The sequence below is a fragment of the Myotis davidii genome, unplaced genomic scaffold (assembly GCF_000327345.1).
Source record: "Myotis davidii unplaced genomic scaffold, ASM32734v1 scaffold27, whole genome shotgun sequence".
Classification (NCBI taxonomy): Eukaryota; Metazoa; Chordata; class Mammalia; order Chiroptera; family Vespertilionidae; genus Myotis; species Myotis davidii.
Window position 1 is genome coordinate 2994407 of NW_006297821.1, and position 5403 is coordinate 2999809.

Below are 5403 nucleotides of genomic sequence, written 5' to 3' on the forward strand. Positions count from 1 at the left end.
TAACATAAAAACATTCAAACCTGTAAAGAATTTTTGTGAGTTTATTTGAGCCAAACTGTCGACAATTGCCGGGAAGTAGAATCTCAACGGATTGGGATGATACTCTGGAAAATGGCAGTTTTCCGCCTTGTTTTACACATGACAATCAAACGAGGAGGAGATGTAAGTGGGTTACATGAAATCCATTGGTGATAGATTAATTGGTGATACTTAGATGCAAAAAAACAATAGGCTCTGTTAAGGTAAAGATTGACCTTGGTCAGGGAAGATACAGGCCTAGGACATGACTACCACTTTAACTGCTTTTGGTTTAAGTTTTAATTTCAGACCATCCTTTGCGGTTACTTCAGGCCTTTGAGTTTGTAAGACTGCCATGCAGGCCTCCTCTGAGCTTGTCAGGTTAGCCTGTGGCCTTTTTTATTTTTATTTGTTAATTTTTTTCATCCAGAGTGGAGCCTCTAAAAGAGTTTGTCCTGAAAATTGTTATCTTCAGAAGGAATGAGAGAAATCAATATATATTTTTACCCATTTAAAATATATTTTTTATTTGAGAGTGTGTGTCTCCTATATTTTTGGTGTTAAGATGTATTTTTTGCGAAGCAATGTTCATAAATTAGAAAATAATAGTTGGTTTTTAGCGTGAATGTGTGTGTTTACTGTCCTTATTTAGAAAAATAAAAAGCCGGCAATTCTATGTTCCTCTTTAAGAAGAATGAAAGAAAAAATTACTGGTTGCAAACTCCAAAAGCCTGGGAATCAATTGCCTTTCTGGCATCGCTGAAGATAGTAGGTTCATTTTCTTAAAGACTAAATTCATTCACATAGGGCTGGAAGAGGGTTCCTCTTAGATCAGGGTCTGCTATTTATTGGTCTGCACTCCTCCTCTGATATTTCCATCCTCCCGTTCCCAAAGATGTAAATCACCGGGTAACTCTATGGGCTGAGACGGTGTGTTTCTGGCCCTTTAAATGAGGGCGTGGCATAGAGGAGGGGACCGCCCAGGAGAGGGTACTGGAGGAAAGCGGAAGCGTGGCCAGCAGGGATAGGAGGCACCGCGCGTGCGTGAGGCTAGGGCAGGGGGCGGGGTCTCGGGGCCAGGGGTCCTGGGCTGGAATGGCTACGGGCGCAGGTAAGTGTGGGCCGGCGGTGCAGGGAGGGGCTGAGCCCGGGCGGGGAGAGAACGCGTTCCGGCTCCCTGAGCTGCCGCCCTTTTCCCCGAGCGACAGCTGCGCGGCCTCGGGGTGGCTGACGGAGCGGCCCCTGACCGGCTCCCTGGACTGGGGCCCACCGGCCGGGCGGGGTTGACACCGGGGAGGAAGGGTGTGCCCTTCGTTTGGCCTGGGACTGGGTCGGGCAGTTTCCACTTGATGGTTGCGAAGGAATGGGAGACGGAGAGACAGGTGCACCCGCTCCCCCAGACTGTGAGAGTAGGAGGCCGGTGATTACACGCCTCCCCGGGGACGGAACAGGTGTGCAGCCGCCTGTGGGGCCTGGGGCACAGGCGTGGGCTCCTCCATCCCTCGAGGACTGGGATGAGTGTGCTCCCCAGGTGTGAGGCTGGGGCTTGGATGGGGTGTCCACCTCTTAGGGTTGATACTCACGCCGGGAGGCTGGTTCTGGTTCCAGTCTCTCTGCCTGCAAGGTGTGCCCCAGAGGGAGGGCAGCCAGGGGAGCGGTGGGTCTCTAGCGTTTTGAGGCCACTCCTGCGTCTTGGTTAGTTTTCTCAAGGTGGTACCTGGGGAAGGAGGGAAACAGCGGCCTAAAGGGTGGGATGGAGGAAGACCAGCGAGAGAGGCTCCCTGGCTTGGGCAATCAGGAGCACCTGGAGCCTTCTCCAAATAGGCCCGCATCCTCCACACCCTCCCAATCCTAGAATGGACGGGAAGGCTTGTGTCCCTCTGCATTGCTCACCCTCTACCGTACCCTCCTGACACCCTCTCTCCACCCGCAATGTACCCTACAAAAACCAAAAACCCAAGCCGAACAAACATGGATGTTAATTTGTGGCATCAGCTCTACTACAGATATCTGTGATGGTCAGATAATTGCATGTCAGGTGTGTGTTTGAAGTCTATTTAATACAAATGGGGATGGAGGATCTACATATGTTTGTGTAAGATAGGGGTTTGCTCGTGGTTAAATTTAAGCAAAGAATAGATAGTGAAACCTCTGGCGATAGCTGGCTTGTTCCATAGAGTGCAGAGTAACGATACGTGTGCGGATGGGGAGGATTGTGGTTGAACTACTGGGCTTGATGTGTTAAAGAGACATAGTTACATGTGCAAAAATTGTTTCCAGACCTCTAAGAGTAATATGTTGATTATCCTTTATATAGCCCCTTTGTGCCTGGATGGATGTTTTATGTCTTTCAGAATATTGGGACATCTTGATGACTTTTAGCTGTATCTCATTCTTTTCGTAGACATTTCAACCATTGAGATATCAAATGTCAGTTATATATGTGAATGAAAAGTAAGGCCTTTTGAACTTAATGAAGAATATTTAACTTTTGATCTTTTTATAGTTTTAGAGGTTAGATAGGTTATCTTGACACACAGCTTCAGGTGTCATATGTGTCTATTTGTAAGATTAAACTGTTCTCTTCTTAACTGAACTTTGAATTAATGTTTGAATGATCTCCATTCTGTATAACAGCTCCCGTGTTACATCTTTCCAGTTTCCAAGCACCCAGAGTAAAGAGAAAACTCCTACCTTCAGTATTTACAAAACCACTGCTTGGCCAAATTGGACACAAGAATGTCCTCTGCCTACTCTTCTGGTTAGGCAGATATGGTGTTCGATTGGCAGCACCACCAATTACATGGTGGGAGTGAAGGAGGGGCAGTTTCCCAGAGGGAAGGTGGTGCAGGTACTGGGATGTTTTAACCATAATCAAGTTGGTCTTTCCCTCTGCAGTTGAGCAAGAAGCCTCCTCTTGCTCTTTTAAAAAATAAAAATAAATCTCGTGTGCCTGTACATCCTCCTTGACACCTTACCAAGACAACCTGAGGTGACAGTTAATTGGTAGTTAATTAAGATGAGTGGGAAGGCCACCATCTACTCAGTCTACAATTGAGTGGAATCCTACCTTCTGTGAATTTAACTTTTCACCCAGACCAGTTTAGTGAAGGCAGAAAAAATAATATATTTCAGCTTACACAAGGTTCATGTGCTTCTTAGGAGGAAGTTCTCTGAGGTTGGGGTGAGTCTTTGATTGAGATTAACATAGTAGTGGGGGACTTCTTAGAAGCTGGAAAGAAGTGATACTTTTTCTCTTTCATTCATTTTACTTATTGCCTCAAACACATTGATATAACGCTGATGAATAATGTTAGGGTTTATACATAATAGCTATTTGTAGACTTAGTTCTTCTTGTTTTGTATTGGTTAAAGGGGATTTAGATTTTTGTTTTCTAGAATGGGGCTATCAGGAGTTGTGTCTGACAGTTTATAGTAGTAATTTAGCACCATATGCAGGCAGGCAGGTCTCAGGCACTCTTTTTTTATTTTTTATTTTTTTAAAATATATTTTATTGATTTTTTTACAGAGAGGAGGGGAGAGGAATAGAGAGTTAGAAACATCGATGAGAGAGAAACATCGATCAGTTGCCTTCTGCACACCCCCTACTGGGGATCTGCCCTTGACCGGAATCGAACCTGGGACCCTTGAGTCCGCAGCCCAATTTCATTGTTTCAATTGAACATAATTAAAGCATAGTGATCAATCACAAAAACAATATGTAATTATATATGTGTTTGCCGATGGTCTTGGGCAACCCCTGTGAAAGGGTCATTTGACCCCCAAAGGGGTCGCGACCCACAAGTTGAGAACAGCTGTTCTAGAGAGAGGGAAGAGGGGGGTGGAGCGAGAGAGAGAGAAAACATTGATGTGAGAGAGAAACAGCAAATATTGCCTTCCATACACACCCTGACTGGGAATCAAACCTGCAAACTGGCTATGTGCCCTGGCCGGAAATCAAATCCAGGACCTTTAGGTGGTTGGGACCAACTGAGCCACATTGGCCCAGGCTCCTTCTTTAAAAATGTCATTTATTTTTTTTTTAATTTTTTAAAAATATATTTTATTGATTTTTTACAGAGAGGAGGGGAGAGGGATAGAGAGTTTGAAACATCGATGAGAGAGAAACATTGATCAGCTGCCTCTTGCACGCCCTCCACTGGGGATGCCCGCAACCAAGGTACATGCCCTTGACTGGAATCAAACCTGGGACCCTTGAGTCCACAGGCCGATGCTCTATCTGCTGAGCCAAACCGGTTAGGGCGTCATTTATTTTTTAAATTAAATTTATTTGGAAGACATTGGTTAATTACACTGTATAAGTTTCAAGTGTGTAGTTTTATAATACATCATCTATATATTGCATTACATCACCACCCAGTCTAGTCTCCCTCCGTCACCATATATTTGACCTCCTTTGCACTCTTCATTCTTCCCCCACCTCCTTTTCCCTCTGGTAACCACCCTCTGTTGTCTGTATTTCTGAGTTTATTTGTTTGTTGTTGCTTTCTGTTTGATATCCCACATATTATTGAAATCATATGGCTCTTGTCTTTTTCCATCTAACTTACTTTGCTTAGCACGATACTCTCAGGATCCATCCATGTTGTCGCAAATGGAAGTAATTCATCCTTATGGCTGAGTAGTATTCTATTATGTATATGTACCACATCTTCTTTATCCAGCCTTTCATTGAACAACACTTAGTTTTTTTCCATATCTTGTATACCATGTATAACGCTACATTGAACATAGGGATTCTTATATCTTTATGGATAAACTAGAGGCCTGGTGCACAAATTTGTGCACCAGTGGGGTCCCTCGGCCTGGCCTGTGGGATTGGGCTGAATCCGGCTCTCCGACATCCCCCGAAAGGTCCTGGATTGTGAGAGGCTGCAGGCCTGGCTGAGGGATCCCAGTGGTGCATGATAGGGGCCGGGGAGGGATGCAGGAGGTTGGCCAGCCGGGGAGGGACTGGGTGGGCTCCAGGGCATGTCCAGCCCATCTTGCTCAGTCCTGATCCGCCGGACCTCAGCAGCAAGCTAAGCTACTGGTCAAAGCGTCTGCCCCCTGGTGGTCAGTGCACATCATAGTGAGCAATTGAGCAGCCTTAGCATATCATTAGCATATTACGCTTTGATGGGTTGAACTGCTGACCAGCTGACCAGCCACTTAGCATATTAGGTTTTTATTATATAAGACTAGAGGCCCGGTGCACAAAAATTTGTGCAATCGGGTGGCGGGGGGGGAAGGGGGCCTCAGCCGGGCCTGTGCCCTCTCGCAGTCTGGGACCCCTCGGGAGATAACAATCTGCTGACTTAGGCCTGCTCCCAGGTGGCAGAGGGCAGGCCCAATCCCTAGGTGCAGCCCCTGGTCAGGCTGAG

General features: G+C 46.0%; 1 protein-coding gene across 4 annotated transcripts in view; it reads left to right on the top strand.

The window, feature by feature from the left end:
- Positions 1-1047: 1047 nt before the first annotated feature.
- The window catches only part of VPS8 (VPS8, CORVET complex subunit), a 251894-nt gene continuing 247538 nt past the window's right edge, over positions 1048-5403 (top strand). For 2 of the 4 annotated variants that reach the window (XM_006773641.2, XM_006773642.2), the window contains exon 1: positions 1048-1129. The gene's annotated coding sequence lies outside the window, so the exon portion shown is untranslated. The remainder of the gene's footprint in view (positions 1130-5403) is intronic. The other 2 variants (XM_015570422.1, XM_015570420.1) reach the window with 1 other exon arrangement.